The sequence below is a fragment of the Crinia signifera genome, chromosome 1, assembly GCF_055691185.1.
Source record: "Crinia signifera chromosome 1, ASM5569118v1, whole genome shotgun sequence".
Lineage (NCBI taxonomy): Eukaryota > Metazoa > Chordata > Amphibia > Anura > Myobatrachidae > Crinia > Crinia signifera.
The window spans coordinates 203190789-203209843 of NC_139217.1; the positions used below are offsets into that span (position 1 = coordinate 203190789).

General features: G+C 42.0%; 1 long non-coding RNA gene across 1 annotated transcript; it reads left to right on the plus strand.

The window, feature by feature from the left end:
• The first annotated feature begins 2698 nt into the window (after positions 1-2698).
• Positions 2699-3969, plus strand: LOC146027080 (uncharacterized). The gene is made up of 3 exons (XR_014454655.1): positions 2699-2725; positions 2816-2929; positions 3479-3969. It is a non-coding gene; the product is annotated as an uncharacterized LOC146027080 (long non-coding RNA).
• The last annotated feature ends 15086 nt before the right edge of the window (positions 3970-19055 follow it).

Below are 19055 nucleotides of genomic sequence, written 5' to 3' on the forward strand. Positions count from 1 at the left end.
ATAGGACTATAAGTGCTAATATTTTAACCTGAAATATATATTTTTTTCAAAAATCAATAATTTTGAAGAATATTGTTTTTGCTGTCAGCAACCAGCTTGACCTTACAGTTCTAGTTCTTAGTAGTCTGTTGATAGAGACTGTAAAAAGCACATAAGTGATTATATTCTTATGAAATACATTTCAATAAACAGAAGCATACGTAACCATATTGGACACTATCGCACATCTAGAGTTTGCACTGCATTTTTGTAATAAAAATTGGCAGACATGTTTGTACAAATCTGAAACATAAAAAGTAAACCATAATAACTGTTCTGTAGCAGAGTCCTGGATCTGCTCTGTGTTTAGTTTATGTAAATATGTCTCAGACTTTCTGGAAGGAAATGGACACATTTATGATGATCGAATGGTTTTGGGGTGTGGAAATAGCTCACAGACAATATGGTGATTCAGCTTGGCTCAGCCAAGCGCACGTTTGGTCAATGGACCGATGGTGCACTGGGACTGTGATAGTCACAGAAGTTGATTGCACAGCGGCCCTGCACATGCATATTTTCGCCGATACACATGCGCAGAGCATGTGTATCGGAGAAAATATGCATGTGCTGGGCCGCTGAGCAATCCACTTCTGGGACTATCACAGTCGCCGAAGTGTTTGCGCAGTTGGGGATGGGTAGTGGGTGGACAGGAGGCTGGCGTATGCCAAGGGCATATGCACAGGGTGTTTCCTTGGTGTCCCCAGAAAAATAGTAGGTGCATCCCCATGCCAACACAGCTGTGGCAAAGCCTACACAGGGTGGGCGGCTGACATCACATGACGTCAACACCCGCCCCCTGTTCGGCCATCTCCAGCCCAGATAAAAGCCAGATCAGACCAACTTTTATCTTTGAGTGAGCAAAAAAACTTTTATAGTCAGTGACCATTGAAGGTTTTTTGCCCGTACAGCAAAATGGATATTGGTGAACACATCCATTCACATGCAAATAAGACATGCAAAGGGGGGCGGGTGTTCAAATAAGACATGCAAAGGGGGGCGGGTGTTCACTCACCCAAGGGGCGGCATTCCCTGCTCGGTAAGCAGTGAATTTTCACTGCTTACCAGGCCAAGCTGAATTGCCCCCAATGTCTAGCGAGACAATTAATATTTTGACCCCAAAAGTTTGAGAGTTAATACTTCAACTTTGACAAAAGGTTTGCATAGGCAGAGGTTAATGCTTTACTTCCACAGTAAGAAGTTGACACACTAGTACACCTTGTGATGATGACCAGGTAAGCGTGGTCTAAGATAATGCTGCTGGTTTAAAGAAGAGGATGCCCACCTCTACTGGTACAATATAGCATGCAAGAAATAGGGAATGAACTATACTGGAGAGGAGTTAAAGGGGGGAGATTAGACTACGTTTTGGGGCGGGATGAGGCTGATGTCACCAAGCCCCGCCCCCATGACAGCTATCCACATTTATTTGCGGGTCCGTGGATATGGGGAGGGCTAAAATGACACTATTCACATAATTTTAGCCCTGCCCCCTCAACACGGACCCGCAAAATTCTGGATTTTATACCACAAGGAAGGGGTAGCGGGGGCTGCGGCGGTGATGCAGGAGATTTGCCCACCTTCCCAGGTGGCTGAGAGGGGGGCCCAATTTGCGGTACCCTCCCGGCCATTCCAGGAGGGTAGACAAGTATGAATATAACCCAACACTAAACAACTATTTTGAGAAAAACTTGAATGAATGAATGAATGAATAAATAAATAAGTCGATTATTATAGTAGATTAAACATTTAAAAGGCTGCATGAGCTCAATAGTGGGAGTTAGGACATAGGGAGCCCATCCTAGGGACACCTAAGACATACTGTCATTTGATTGTATTGTGATCACATAATTCTTCCTTTGCCCCCTTCGCTGTTCAACCATGTAGGTGCTAACAGTCATTAGCACATGTGTAAGCTGAAACAACTGATGGGGCGTCACCATCATATTTTTCACCTCTGGGAGCCTGACATGAATTTATGACAATGCCGGTCCAGATACATGGCCCTGCTTGGGGTGGCAGTAGGAATATTATTAAAGGTTTTTTTCAATCTGATCCCATTTTAATGAGTTTAAACAATGTTTATGGGAAGGCTGTTTCAGTGGCAGTACTCCATTAACATGAGCAAACTAGCTTTATCATCTTTGCATGTGCACCACTGAGCCATTGATAGATCAAACTATTGAATACTTTGCAAACAATGCCTAAATACCTTTATTTGTACTGAAACAATGGCAGGAAATCTTCCACCATATGATGTCTTTCAATGCCTATCCTTAGACACTGCTCACCACTCCCACTCTTGTTTGTTCCATGACCTTACTCACCTGTCACTCAAAATTTATTATTTTGCTGGGAAGGTAGTTTCTGCTTTTTCCAGATTAACCAGCTACAGTATGTTACTTAGTGAAGGAAAGGGGCGAAGTGCCCCAATCAACAACCTCTGTAGAAGCCACTGATATCACATTTTGACAAAACTTTTTAGGTTTTCATTTTTATCTCCTAAAATACTGATTTGTCTCTCAAGTATATATAAATATGTGTGTACTGAGTATGTGTGTGAATCCAACGGTCATCGCATAATGTACCAGTTTTGTCTTGTTATTAGTATTTAAAATACTTTTCTGCATCTCAACAGCACAAAGGCCCCAAACCCTCCGAAAGCACCCCCCTGCAGAGACTGCCCCAGGTGATAATGAAGAGAGATAAATGTTGTCTTCAATTGTGTTAACACATGTTTTTGGTTTTGTTTTGATTATTGTGTCTATATATTTTTTAGGCCCTTCACAACAGTGCCTGCCACTAAGAAGGCTTTCTTCAGTGCGTGCTTTTCTGCCTGAGCAGCTGCTGGCATGACCACACCTGGCCAAAGCACCCTCTCCACAACAGAAAGGTGAGTTATTATCACTATAAAACAAATACACAACATATTATACAACACATACGCAACCATCTTTTAACATTAGTTTAGACTTATGGAGCTCTGTTTTTTCACTAAAAAATACATAGCTAATTTTTAAAATCAAGGTCAGTATGTCTAAATTTTTATGTAAAAAATATTGCAAGGTAAACACATTCAGCTTGACCTTCACAATATAGGCATTTTGGTGTTTATTATAGAATGTCAAAAATGTAAAAAAAAAAGTTATACAATTTAAAAAAAGGTAAACATTACTTTGAACATTTTTATAGATTTCATTTATGTGGTTTTTAAAAATAACGATTTTTCTCTACTTTAAAATTGCTTGAGATTTTAATCTGAAACATATATTTAAAAAAAAGACTATATTTAATGATTGGCTATATCAGCAACAAAACAACAACACAGTCCCAATATATATTTTTAAGCCATTTTTTCACCTTAGGATTAATTCATAAACTAAAAAAGACTCTATTTTGATCTTGTATGTTTTGGACACAATAAATTATAACTTATTTACAGAAACTACTGCAATGTCAGCAAGGGAGCTGCTTGATCCAGGACAAGAGAGGAGGAGACATTTATTCTAAACCTAACTACAGTACCTCCACCTCTATCAACACCTCCTAACCTGCCTACTTCAGCACCGCAGTTAGTCCGGAACCCACAGATCAGGGTGTTGGGGCAGAATTACTCACTAATTTGTTGTCAAAACAGCCAGAAGCACCGACGGTGGTGAATGCACACACTGCTAACACCAAAACGTTGGCACAGCATTCCTACAGGATTTACCAGTTAACAAACTGACTAGTAATGCACGTGTGGAACATTGATGACCACCACCTCTAAATCAGAAATAATGCCATACAATTTCAAAATTGGTTCCTGACAATAATGGAGTCATTGGGGAGCAACCAAACAGCAATCATATGATTGATGCAGAGTCACAAATGTGCCACTAGGGAGCTGAACACTACACTGACTAACATAGTACAAACTCAAAGCTGCACCTCTGCTGGGTCCCAATCCTCAAGCAGACCACCAACTTTGAGTACCCCTGTCCACTCTCCCCCTCATAGGTCCACAAGGCCAGGAGGAGAGCAGCACATACCAGTGCTCCATCACAGGGCAGATGGGCCAAAAATAGCCACTTGAACATCTTATGGCTCTGTGCTTGTGTTAAACAGAAAATAAATTCTGTTTTAGAAAAAGTAATTGACATTATGGTTATAGTACTAAAGGTATAATAAGTAAAGTTTTAAAATTTCATAAATGTGTGGTCTTCAGTCAAACAGGTATGAAACACACATGTTTGAAGATATGTTGCAACAGCTAGCCACAAAAAAGATTTTATGATTATAATAATTAATTTGTTATCAAACATGTTAAGACATAAATAATAGCATAATAATACCACTTTCACACTGCCTACACGTTTTAAAAACCGGTATTTTGAAATGGTATTTAAAACGGGTCTGAGCCTTCACAATGCAGTAGATTACCGTTTTAAATACTGTTTAAATACCATTCACATCAGTCAACCCGTTTAATCCCCTGAACACGTTTCAAGGCAGAATGTGGGGACAGCCTATCATAGGTCTGTAGTCTGTTGTTTTTACTACAGTAAATACAGTTTCAGAGTTATTCTAACTGCATAAAAACCGGCTCTGAAATGTGTAGAACTCTGGTGCTTTCCCACTGCAGCCTTAAACGTTTTAAAATTAAAGAAAAAAAAAAAAAAAAACGACAATATACCATTTAAGTGCAGTGTGAAAGGGGTATAAGAGAAAACCTTTTTTTTTTTCATATGTTTAAAAAACAACAATAAAGGTCCACAAAAATATTGACATACATCAGCTAACACTATTGTAGAAGTTACATTTGGTAAATGAGGATTACGACACATTTGGAACCATTTACTCAACACTGAAGTGCTGGTCTATGACTTGCTGCCTTTCCGGCTTACCTTGTTCAGTACCCCAACTATCGACAGATGTTACTAATTCCTCTGCTTGCTGACTGCCTTATCCATCATCATCATGTGGCAGATTTTGTTGCGCACATATGTTATGGAGAAAACAGCAGCAGATCCCAATCATAGCCACCTTGGTGGGGCTATACAATAACCATGTGTGCGCAATCTATCGCACCCAGAACATTAGACTTGCCAGTTGTGCAATAAAATGCTACCCTAACATCATGCCACTGTAAATCCTGGCTAGGGGAGCAGATAGAGGCACCAGAGTGAAAAACATGGTCTGCTTGAAATTCATATTTCCATATGTAACTCACTGTTTACTGTCTAAATTAGGGCAAAATACTGTACATAGCAGATGTGAAATACTAATCAATAGTAAATTTGCTGCACTAAGTGTATGGTGGATTACATCTGAGTTCTGTTCATGGTGTATTCATTCGCGTAACCACATTTGTATGAAGTTGCCATTCATAAAACGGCAATTTGTACGAATTAAGCAGACTGTAAATTTGCCAAACACTGTTTTTCGGACATGACCGTGATTGAATGGGTACAAATGAGTACATTCATATCCATATACCATCTTAGTAAATTTCCTTAACAAGATTCAGCTGTCTCCAGCTTGAATCACCATCCCATCTCACAGTTCAGCAGTAGTGGTAAGTGCTCTATTGATTGCTGCTGCACAGGCTGAGCAGTACCCTGCAGGAGATGTCCTGTCCCGTATACCAGGTCTTAGCAGTGACTCTGGGACTGAGCCAATGAACTCTGCAGCAGCAGCAGGTGCACCTAAAATCTGCATTGGAAGAGCTGTGATTACACTTGGATCCCACTGTGAACCACACCTTTAGGGCATGGAGCTCGGAGGCAGGAGACTTCAAGGCTTCTGGGAGTTACACCCCTGTACTGCAAATTGGGGATGAAGTGATATTGCATTTACTAAAACATTTTAAAAATGATAAGTGAAAGTGTCCCACATAGCAATCAAGCAGAGTTTAGCATATCTCTGTTGCATTCTAGAAAATGATGATCAGAATCAGGTTGCTATGGGCAACACATCCACTTGTCTGGTTTAAAAGCTTTAATATATCTACCCCTTTGTCTCTTATTTTGATATAAATGTAGCTGTGTTCATAATTTAAATACCTCCAATTGAGGAACAGCCAGTGGTGTATATATTAATGGTGCACATTGCACACGCTCCCCTGAGTCCCAGCGAGGCCCACACCATGCACACTGCACCAATTTTGGTAATACTTACGCTCGGGAGCCCAACGGCAGCCATTTTTCTGGTGATCTGCACATGCACAGTGGAGTCTAAGCACTCTAGTTCTCAGACTGTCCAACACAGAGGAGGTTCGCGCATGTGCAGTAGTGTCTGAGCACTAGAGCGCTCCGGTGCTGCTTCCGGTGGTGCTCTGGGCAGAGAGGAGGAGGCCCGGCCAAGGAGGCTGCACACAGGCCTCCTCCTCTCTTAAGACACCCCTGGGAATAGCCCCTACTGTATGTAACCAACTAATCCCATCATTCTTTGTAAATGTTTGCCCCCCTCCTACATGAAAATCTATCCCACAAAACTGAATACAATAGTGCAAAAGTACATGTCATAGCACAACACAACCCTTAGTGCCTAAATTTGGTTTGGTTCTTTACTAGTACTCATTTAATACTTTCTAACTGCTTTCCAGTAGCTTTCATGCAGCATAGCACCAATGATTAAGTTGTGGACACAGGTATATTTGAAGAACAGTAGAAGGCTCAAAATGGTACAGTACAGGTAGAGGTATAGATGAAGAACAGTAGAAGGCCTAGATCGGTACAGTACAGATACAGTTATAGCTAAAGAACAGATATCTGTAACATGGATAGAGTGACCTTATCCATTGAACCATGTAGCAATCTAAAGGGGCATGTATACTGTGCGATTTTTGGCTTCACTTTTCTTGCAATTTTGACTATATAGTCAAAAATCATAAGGAAAGTTAGCCAACATTGCACCGTGCTACGGAGCTTGAGATACCAATGTGCGGCCCAGGAGGTATCACAAATAAAAATACACTGTCCGTGCACAGTCTGTTTTTAAAATGGAGTGGATTTAATGAGGGCCATGTCCCCCCTGTTGTTCAGCATTCGCATAACATTTGCCGATGCCAGCGGACACACCATGGCCATTATCCAGATCTGATCGCAGTACAAATTTGTTCTCAAAATGGGCAAAACCATGTGCACTGCAGGTGGGGCAGATGTAAAAAGCAGATGTAATGTGCAAATTTGGGTGGGGTGTGTTGAAACTGAAATCTAAATTGCAGTGTAAAAATAATGCAGCCAGTTTTTACCCTGCACAGAAACAAAATAAATCACACAAATCTAACTGTCCCCATACATGTTACATCTGCCCCACCTGCAGTGCACATGGTTTTGCCCATTTTGAGAACAATTTAGTACTGCAATCAGATCTGAATAAGGGCCCATGGGTATGCCCCTATATCATGAAATTCCAGAGAATAATGAAGATGACCAGGTACAGTAACAGAGCATTCATAGCTGTTGAGAGGTCTTGCAGAATTACATAATTAAAATGATAATGTTAATGAAAGCTGCAAAGATAATATAATAACTTAAAAATAGAAGTTAACCAGAGGTGAAAATATCACCCAAACAGGTCTACTCTCTACGGAGTAAAAATGCACGTATATTGGGTTCAGTTTACTTAGCTTAGTGATCCCTTGCTATGAGTTAACGTCATCAAGTAATATTAGTAAAAATGCAGTTAAAGTTGTTCTACAGGATCTGATGCATGTTTATTTTTATTGATATGTCTCAGAATGTCACAAGCTTCCCTGACTATGGTGGACAATGGTAGATCATTCCAGACATAGATATTTATGCAATCACATTGAATACGTAGGAAAATGTGGTACATGCTAGTAAAGATTGGAACTATACATGACTACAGGGCCTACAGGAGAATTATTTTCAAGACTGAACAGACCTGAAAAGAAATCACCAATAAATAGCTTGTTATCAAGTGTCCAATCCCTGTTTACACATAAATCCAGGACTTTATCCTGATTTCTATGTATTAACACCAGATAACAGAGTATTTTACCGGGTGAGAAAAAAGGACTCTGACAGAATAGCCACGGCTGTGTGAAGCTACCACCTTTTTCCAAAATCGTAAATTCGTAAATGACTGCATCTAATTGAATTCCTCCCTACAGTACATTGTATATTTTATCATACATAGGGGGTGATTGTAATTTAATCGGTACCCCGCGCGTTTGTGCTGTGTGCGAGCAGCTACAGCGAATAGCTTATTTGATGGGCGCTCGCACACAACAGTGCGGGCATGGGGAAGTGGGCCGGGGGATTCACCCATGTAAATGCCCAGCGTTTCATGGGCATTCCCAGGAAAATGCTTGGCGTTCTCATGGTAATTCCTTGATGATGCGGGGGCGGGGGGAGGACAGCTGACGTCAGTGGAGTGGAGTGACCCTTTTGCTCTCTTTCCTTAAAATTTTGTGAAATATAGCCTATAAGGGTTAAGTTCCAGCAAGTGGATCTTTGTGGAGCATGGTACTTTTAATTTTTTTATTTTTTTTGTAGCCAGCATAGAAACTTTCCAGTATGGCGGCTGCTTTAGTGATCAAATACTGGTTGGGACTACAGAAGGTACCGGAGAGATCTACTGCTGTCACCACTTCATACATTTTGAAGATGTAGCCACACTCCTCTGGCATGGTCATGGGAACTGGTTCCGGTTGATAGATCTACACTACAGTGTCTAGATCTGGGGTAGCCAACCCTAGTCCTCAAGAGCTACCAACAGTGCATGTTTTTCAGGTCTCCTAACAGAATCACAAGTGAGCTAATTAGCTCCATCTGTGTATCTTTTAAAATGTGTCAGTGATTAATGAGTGCAGCTGTGCAGCAGCTAGGTTGTCTGGAAAATGTGCACTGTTGGTAGCTCTCGAGGGCTAGGGTTGGCTACCACTGGTCTAGATAAACAGACAATAGGTCTACAGGGTCAAAAGGTCAACTGGGTCAAACGGTTGACATGAAAAAGTAGACACTTGACAAGATTGACATGAGTTTTTCATGAGTTTTTTTTATCTGCTTATGTGTGAATCTTTTAATGTGTATACAGTGTGTACATAAAGTACAACAATGCAGCGGCCATGGCTTTTTTTCCATACCAAGTTTTGTTGTGCTTCATATACAGACTCAGTCATTCACAGATATACAAGTGTCACATACTGTATCAAATTAATCAGCACAGTGTCATGATGCATCCTAGATGGACAAAAAAACCAAAACCACCTGAAATGTGTCAGCTCACTCACACCATGCATCTCATGATGGTTTGATGTTCTGAGGCTAGGTGTATGAGGACACATCTGTGTAAGTTGCTTCTACTACTGTAATGTAACAAAAAAAAACCGTACTGTAAAAAAAAAAAAATGGAAACCTTATTTAACATTATACAACCTGAAACACTGTATGTTTACAGCCCTGTTTTAACCACTTTTCCCCACTACCAATATGGACACACCAGGCCAGAACAAGGAACTGCAGCAGTGGTTCCCAACCTTTTTTGTCTCCCGTACCCCTTGATTAGGATTTTCATTTATGAGTACCCCCTTGTGTGGCCTAAAAAGGGGTGTGGCCTCATTTGAAGGGTGTGGGGTAGAGAGGGGGAGGGGGAGAGAGGGGGAGGGGGAGAGAGGGGGAGAGAGAAAGGTATCCCTGTGTGTATATCTCTCTACCCGCTGCCATCCTCAGTACAAGTGTAACCTACCCAACCCCACCCCTGCTAACCTGTCCCAGTAGAACAGATACCTTAAAGGCAGATATGTAGAACTTGTGCTGTCAGGCAGCACAATGGGGGCGGTGGGGTAGCGATAGCTGGGGGTAAAGTCACAGTCACAGTTTCAGATACAGGTCGGTGGTGCGGAGGTCTGGCGTCCTGTACCCTCCCGCAGTGCACTCTAACCTGATAGCGCTGATGGTGCTGCTTCCATCCTTCCCGCTGGTCCTATACCGCCGCTGATTAGGTTGGCGCCGTGTCCGCTCAACCCGTCGGCTTCCACAGACATCAAGCCAACAGGAAGTAAAAGCCGGGGAGGGATGACTACAACATCCAGCATGCACCGGGGGACGGCGGCACGCACTGAGGGGGGAGCGCAGAGAGGCTGTGGCGGGTTGGGAGCCTGGAGGCTTTTTTTTAGACCCCCGGATTTCGGGAGATGCGCAATGCACTCTCCTCCGCTGGCGGCGCGTCTGACTGCCGCGGCCGCCATTACAGGCCGGGCCACCGCGTACCCCCGAGTGGGTGGACGCGTACCCCCAGGGGTACGCGTACCACAGGTTGGGAACCACTGAACTACAGTATAACCAGGAGCTGATAACACCAGGTACACATGTGATGAAACTATGTAAGGGGCTTATGACGGTTCATTGTTAACCCACACGTTCACAAGGGGAGCACTGTTTTTTGACTGCTCATGAGTTATGCGCATGTGCAGGGTCCCTGAGCGAACGGACTCTGGGCCAGATTCTATAAGCTTCAAAAGTGATAACATGGAGAGTGATAAACAGCCAGCCAATCAGCTCCTGCCTGACATTTTTCAAACACAGTCTGTGACATGGCAGGTAGGAGCTGATTGGCTGGCTGTTTATCACTCTCCATTTTATAACTTTTGAAGCTTATAGAATCTGGCCCTCTGTGACTTGCATAGTTGCCGAACCACTAGCAAGGAGTGATGCGGGCCTGTGGCATGGGACTGTGGAGTCGGGTGTCGCCCATGGGAAAGCCAAGCGTTTAATGGGACGTTTTTCACAATTTTACACAATGTTTCAACAATTTTTATTTGTTTGGGATATCCAATTTGGATGCCTGAAAAAAAATTTTTGCCAGAAAACACAGCTTCAGCAAAACCTGTATGTTTTTGCTAGGAAATCCTAGTAAGCCCTGTTTGCATCTGAAAACAGAGCTGTGTTTGAAGATGTTGCTTTGCCTGTCAGTGACAGGTTAAACAAAATGCCCGATAAGCCGTGGAATGCATCCCTTTTTTTCTGGCTAATTGATTAGCCCACTGACGAGACAATTAACCCTGTTTCATTTTCAGGGTTATTGAATACCAGCTATTGGGCCAGATGTATCAAGCTTCAAAAGTGATAAAATGGGAGAGTGATAAACAGCCAGCCAATCAGCTCCTACCTGCTATGTCACAGGCTGTGTTTGAAAAATAACAGGTAGTAGCTGATTGGCTAGCTGTTTATCACTCTCCATTTTATCACTTTTGAAGCTTAGTACATCTGGCCCAAAGTGTTAATTTAATATAATTTCACACGTTATATTACTTATGTTGAATAATGTAAGACCTTACCAAAAAAACAGTGATAATTTTAAGATTTTACCAACAGTGCCAACTATTGAGGTACTAAGGTAGCTAATAAGTCAAAGATATGGGTTCTCCTTTATCACTATCCGCATCTGAGCGTGCTGACATGCAGTGATAACATCAGCATACCTCCCAACTGTCCCGCTTTTCATGGGAACGTCCCATTTTTCAGGGATGTTCCCACGTCCTGCCCAGGATCAGCAGTGTCCCATGTTAGGGGGGACTGTTGGGAGTCCCCCCCCCCCCATGCACACAGTGTCTATTCATGCCCCGACAGCAGCAAAACCAGGGCAAGTCCTCATGGGAGCGAAGGGGCGAGAATAGGCCAAACCCCTTTGTGCTAGGCCACGCCTTTGGGCATGCACCAGCTTCCCTCCTCAAAGTTGGGAGGAATGCATCAGCCCAAAACACAATGCAATAATTGACTCATGGTTGCATTAATTATTGAATGCATGGACAGAGCTGGGGATAAAGCTCTGTCCATGCGATGGGTCTCTGCATCCCCATCAGGGTATTTTTCACAAAAAATAACTATCTGCGGCACCCCCTCTCCATTGTGATGATCCATGCCCCCCACCCCACCCACCATCAGACCCTCCATCGGACACACAGCTAATTAGACCTGGCCCCATCCCCGCACTGCTTTCTATCTGCCTAGGAACAGAAAAAGCTGGGCAGAAGCCCATAATTCTCAGCGAGCCCTGTGATTCACCAACTGAAGCTGCCATTATTATCACAGGACCATTTTTCTCACATTATGGGCGGGATGTTATAACATCCGCGGCCCCCCTTCGCCGGACATCGCATTTTTAATAACGGCATATGCTATAACATATGCCGTTATTCATGCAAGGGACAGCTCTTGCGGTAAGAGCTGTCCCTTGCGATGCGGTGCCGGCACTGGACTTCCGGGTCTGTGACCCGGGAGTCCATCTGCGCATGCGCAGACCCCGGCGCCGGCCGCAGGGCACGCTGGGAGGGATCCGTGACGGATCCCTCAAACAGCGCTGCGGTAAGAAGCCCATAGGCTTCTGCAGGGATTCGCCAGCTTTAGCTGGCGATTCCCTCCGCAGCGCTGACACTGCGGAGGCGCCATATAGCATATAGAAATGCGGTAGAAACCCCGAAAACGGGGTTTTTACCGCATTTCTGCTATATAGCATCCCGCCCTATTTCTTTAAATTTGACCAGATCCCATTTCCCATTATAAGTTTGCTTACTAAAAAATGCTCCATAAGCCCTTTAGTACAATCAGGTGAAACTAAAATAATGTGAAAAGGGTGTGGATTCCATTGCGGCTTCGAGGGCTGTTTATTGTGGCTTAGGCTTCAAGTGCCTAAGAAACTCAAAGCATAATCCCCAATAAGTGGTGGTTATCCGGGCTACCTACTAGTAGCCATAAATGGGATACCCCCAAAATCGTTTTATCAATTACATATGCCTGTAGTAGACACAAAAGATCTGCCTAGAGAGTATATTCTGATAATTGCTAGTCTGCATAACACCTCTTTACATTAACAAACCATTACTAAAGGTATTAGGCCAGATGTATCAAGCTTCAAAAAGTGATAAGACGGAGATTGATAAACAGCCTCCAATCAGCTCCTAACTCTCATGTTACAGGCTGGGTTTGAAAAATGACACGTAGGAGCTGATTGGCTGGTTGTTTATCACTCTCCACTTTGAAGTTTAGGCACCTGGCTCATTCGATGTTAAAACAGTCCATATTACCACCATTTTGTCTTGTATGGTTTAAAATGTACAAAATACAAACTGGTCTGTACTCTGTACTGCTGTTTGACTTAGGCACAGCGAAATCACGGAACACTGGCTATGTAATCCGAGAAGGTACTCACACTGCATATAGCTCAGTATGGTTGAAAGAAAATAAAACATTATCAATTTCATTATTGTAATTCTAAACATGTTCTTGTAGGAAATGTCAACTATCTCCCAGTCAGGTACAGTTCAGTTTCTTCCATCCAATACATATTGTAATTAAACCAACTAGCAAACCTACTGAAAACACTTACGTAGAGTTGGTAGCCTAAATAACAATGTTCTCTTTAGTAAGAACAAACTTGTGAAATTTAGATTAATATTGTATTCCAAATTTTCTAAATGTTCAGGTTCCATACGCCTAATTCAGCAGTGATCGCTGTATTGCTAAAATCACCATTTGCGGATTCTGTGCATGCACACATACTGGAAAATGCAACAACAGGCTGGTCATGCTGGGCGCTGTACTAACGTTATTTCACATTAGTAAATGACAAAAATAAGAATACGTGATTACGAATACGCCAATTCCTACCATATTTTGCTTAGTAAATTTCCCCTATGTGTCATCTCTTGGAGTGATAGACTTTCTGTAAAACCTGCAATTGTCTCTAGTCCATATTTTCAGGAGAGGTCACAATTATCATCATTGGATGTGTATTAGTTGCAGTTGATAATGTGTCTTCTTCCTATTTTCCTGAAGTACTCTTACTAATATTTTTTAAAAGCCCTGTATGTTTTTCACTGGCCGCTAAAACAAAATAACTTGAGATTTGTTCTGTTGTACAGTAGTTTGTTCTAGGGAGACAGATTTATGTGCCAACTTATGTTATGTCAAGTGTATCTCTCAATGTCTGATATAATTATTGGCTATTTGGTTGGCTTTCAGTTGAAGTATATATAATTGGTTATTGATTAGTGAATCTAATGGGCTGAGGTCAACAATACCAGGTTTACATAGACAATGTCACTGGATCGATGATAGGCATGAATTCACGGGAACCTAGCCGACAGTAGCAAAGTCGACACAGGGCTTTCATCTTTTTTGGTATTGTCAACCTCAGCCCTGTCGATCCACCATCTGCATACTATATAATCACAGTCAGGTAATTTAGCTGCTATTTTGTCATATATAATATACTATAACTCACAAGGGGAAATTTACTAATGTTGGCCAATCCCCATACAAACAGGTATGAACGGGATCGGCTGTAGTTGGCCGGAAAACATGTTCCCCCAGCCAAAGCATTAGCCCCTGACTGGTCAGACTGGGTAGTCCTCGATGCCCCTGGGTGGTTGACACATGGCTAATAGCCATATTGTCTCTTCACGGCTCCATAAACGCCCATATTGAAGTTTAACATGGGTGTCTATGGGTGGTTCTCATCATAGATGCCCATTTTAAATATTTAACATGGGTATCTATGTTGAGAACCACCCATAGACTCCCATGTTAAACTTTAACATTGACTTCTATGGAGCCGCAAAGAGCCACTCAGCCGCGGAGCTCCCACAGAGCCTGTGGTTGATTGGCTGGGAGAGCCTGTGTTTTTCACCCCTGGATGCCTACATGTCCAGAAGTGGAAGTGATCTACGCTGGATTGGATGGTAAGTATAATTTATTTCCATACCCTGTGGAATCTACAGGAGAAGAGAACTGACCTACGTTAGAACCTATAGGTAAGTATGTATGAATGAATATAGTATGAATTACAGTTTTATTTTTCTAAGGTGTCTGTGTGTATTATTTGATATAGTGTATATTGATTAAGTTGTAGAAATACAAGTACCAACGTGCCCTTTAAGGACCCACATGCTGGGACTTGTCATTCTCCAATTCCCTGTATGTGGGGGAGGCTTGCTGGGACTTGTAGTTCCACAGATTAACCTAATAGCTTCTGAATATAAGTTTTCTACAATATGGCTATCAGCTCGTTGCCCCTGGGTCAGCCCATGAGCCTGATGATGGTTATAGAAATATGGGGTCTATACAATATGCTGTAGTCGTGATGTGACAAATTAATGCACCAACACTTGTATTATACATTGGGGTTGATTCAGACCTGTCCAAATTCAGCCCCTCCGTCAATGGTGGGGGTCTGTTTATGCGCATTGTCGCTAATGCGCATTTGCCTTCAGCAACTTTTACCCTTCATCGAGATGTTCGCAGCCTGAGTGACAGGCAGGGGGCATTCTGGGGTTGATTCCTAGTGTTTCATGAGCATGCCCACACAGGCATTTCTCTGCCTGCTTGGGGGTGTGCATGACGTCGGTGCCCACCCCGAAATTGAGCCCATACATGCAGCCACCGAGTGACTCCTAGCACCAACTAGAAGATAATAGATCAAATCTGATTGGTTGCTATGGGCAACATCCCATCTTCAATTAAACTCCAATCTTATTAAATGTACCCCTATGAGTTTATAGTATAATATATATCACACAATAGCAGCTACATTACAGTACCTGACTGTGATTACAGATATTCCTGCTGAAAGTCATCCAAATAGCCTATAATGATTCCAGACAATATAAGGGGCATCCACACGGGGCGATTTCTGCTTTCTGCACCATTTCCAAGCTATCTAATTACATTGCTTAGATATGGAGCACTGATCGCTCCATGGAACTTATTCTGGTTGACTCGCAAGGCTGCATTTAAGCAGCCTTGTGAATCCACCAGACACCGCCTGCGAATGCTGGGGAGGCAGCACCTCAATCACATGCCGTACTCATTCCCAAGAATGCAAATGGAAAGCATTGTTGTAGGTGGTGGGAGATGTTTTATAGCTCCCACAATGGCACTGGGGATTTTTGGAAGTTGGAAGGTAGACCTGGATGAACCTACTGTTCTGTCGTCACCTCGTATCAGCCTCTGGATTAAGTGGTGTAATTTTGCTGCTTCTGTAGAAGCTGGGTGATTGACCCAGGGAAACATGTTGAGCTTCCATCTGGCAATGTGTCCACTGGATACATTGCCATTGACTTTCTTTTTGGGACTCTCATTATCTCCATCAAAATTACACCACTTACTCTGGAGGCTGATCCAAGGCTACGACTGAACAACAGGTTCATCCAGGTCTACCTGCCACAAATTCCCAGTGCCATTGTGGGAACTAGAAAACATCTCTCATCACCTACTACGGGACAATGTTGTCTATCTGGTAACACATCCTGTCGCTTGTGGTATTGGAGAAAAATTCAACTATACCCATCCCATATATCCAGTGGTATTGTTCAAGACTTATTCATATACAGTATATGAATATTTTCAAATTGTAGAATTCTACATGTTTTAGATATACACTTTTCTACACTCATTCTTTCTACATATAAGAAACATTTTTTCTTGTTTAAATTAATATAATACTTAAATAAATTTTTATGCAACCAAAAGAAACCGTTCACTCGATATAAATATATATACCTAAGATAATTTTTCCAAACATGCGCGTACACCACTCATTACTTGGTTCGATTTTTTATATTGGGGCAACAACCCCACTACCTGCTGCCAGATAGTAGTGCACCCTCCATTTCCCTTCTTTTTTCATTATATCAAAATGGTTTTGCAAGTTTTTCCCATGCATTATAAAAATGCTTAGTAGAGTAATGTGATAACTTGAACCATTTTACCCACTATACAGTATCTTTCTGTATGCTAACAGGGATGATTGTATGTCACTTGCACTTGTGGCAAAAAAAGATAAAATGATGATCATGATAATGTAAAAAATGTTGAAAAAAATAAGATATATTGTTTGAATTTACCATCCACTCAGCATCCTAATGATGGCAAAAATGGTAAACCCTGTTTTGTACCAAGATCTTAACATGGCAAAAAATTGTGCTAAGATGGTTTCAAGGTTTCTTAATGCACATTAGAAGGAAAGTGAATTGTACATTTTGGAACAAATTGCAGCAGATTTGCATTTATTAGATAAAGTTGTTACCTGTGATGAAACAGGAACCTTTCAGTACTGGGAACACCATCATGACCAAGAAAGAAGAAAACACACCAAAGCAAATCTAAATTCCAAACAATTTTAATTGCTTTCTTTTGATATCAAAGGTGTTAATTAGAATCAATATTACCACAAAATGTTCTAGAAACATTGCAGGAAAGAATCCGAAGAGAGTGGACAGGTTTGTGGTAAAAATAGTTTTCTCTATCAGGACAATGCACAGGTGCTCTGTGAAGCAGCGTTTGACCAAAAACAGATTGCAGTTCTAGAACACCTGCCAAACTCACCAGACCTAGCACCATGTAACTTCTTTTATTTCCCAAAAGTGAAATCTGTACCCAAGGGAACCTGTTTTGTTGTATCAGTTACAAAAGTAAATAAAATGATGGAGGTGTTGAGACAGCTAGCAGGTAATGAGTGTAGATGATAAGGAAGTTGAACCTTATACCCCTTTCCCATCAGAAGCAAATTACTGGGTTAAATATTTTCAACCCGGAAATTTGCTGAAAAACCCGGGTTTTTCTTTGGTTTGAAAGGGTCAACGCAGGTCTTAAATCCCAGCGCTCCGACCCTGCTCTTGACCATGGTCGGAGTGGCAGGATTTAAGATCTGCGTTGACCCTTTCACAGAAAAACCCAGGGTTTTCAGTAAATTTCCAGGTTGGAAAGCTTTATCCCGGTAATTTGCGGGTGCTGTGAATTGGGGTCAGACTGCACCCAGCAAAATGACCCGGCACTCAAAAATGCCAGGTACAGTAATTGCCGGGTGGCCGGTGTGAAAAGGGTATAAGTTGTGATATAAGTACTGTAGTTCTGGTAAGCTGAACTAGATAGTTTACAAAGTATAGTTATCAAATAATTACAGACCCAATCAAAGCCTTTGGCTTAATTTCATATATTGAGTGATAATTCTAAAGGTGCTGTGACAGAAAACACATACACTGGATACAAAGAAGTTGTTTCCTTTATTGGTAGCAGGTTGATAGCATACAGGCCTGACAGCTTGGCAAATCACAGGTTACACCATGGCAGGTTTTTTATTTATTTATTTATTTATTAACAGTTTCTTCTATAGCGCACACATATTCTGCAGCACTTTGCAGAGAATATTTGAACATTCACATCAGTCCCTGCCCCAGTGGAGCTTACAATCTATATTCTCTACCACATATACACGCACACACAGACATTCTAGGGTCAAATTGTTGGCAGCCAATTAGCCTACCAGTATATATTTGGATTGTGGGAGGAAACCTGAGTACCTGAGTAAACACACGCAAGTACGGGGAGAATATACAATCAATCTGTAATACCAGCCGATGGCTAGCGATGGGCAGCAATGATGTGGTATTGTATCAGTGCTCATTGCCCGCCCATACACATTAGGAAATTTTTTGCGCAAATCAGGAAAAGTGAGCTAATTTGAGCTCAAATTCTCCAAGTGTGGGCCTTAAGGTTCTAATTGTCTCAGCTAGTTCAATACCTTTTATTAAAAATTGATTGAATGATATTTTGCATCAGTGTTACATTTTGTTTCTCCCAGGTCCTGGCACTTTACACAGAATTGTTGTCCTTTCCATTGGCACCTATGCACACACATTCCAAGGCACACCTTGTGTGTGTGTTCGTGTGTTCAAACACATTTTCAGGACATCTCTATAAATGCTCAGTATTTTACTAGGGCAAAATCATAATGTGTTAATGACACATATACCACCGCATGATTTGATTTTACTGTTTTCGCTTGCCATGTGCACACCTTTGTGGTTCCATTAATCTCCAATTGCAGTGTGCTCCCTGGTCAGCCATACCTTTTTATTGTAGTTACACCTCTGCCTTTGCTCCTTTACCTTAGGCAGCTGCTGGCTAATGGGCCTAGTAATACTAGTGGTGGAACTTGTGGGTTGTGAGCCCAGTGCAAAAATATAATTTCGGCCACCCTCCTCCACCCCAACCAAAGTTCACAAAAAGCAA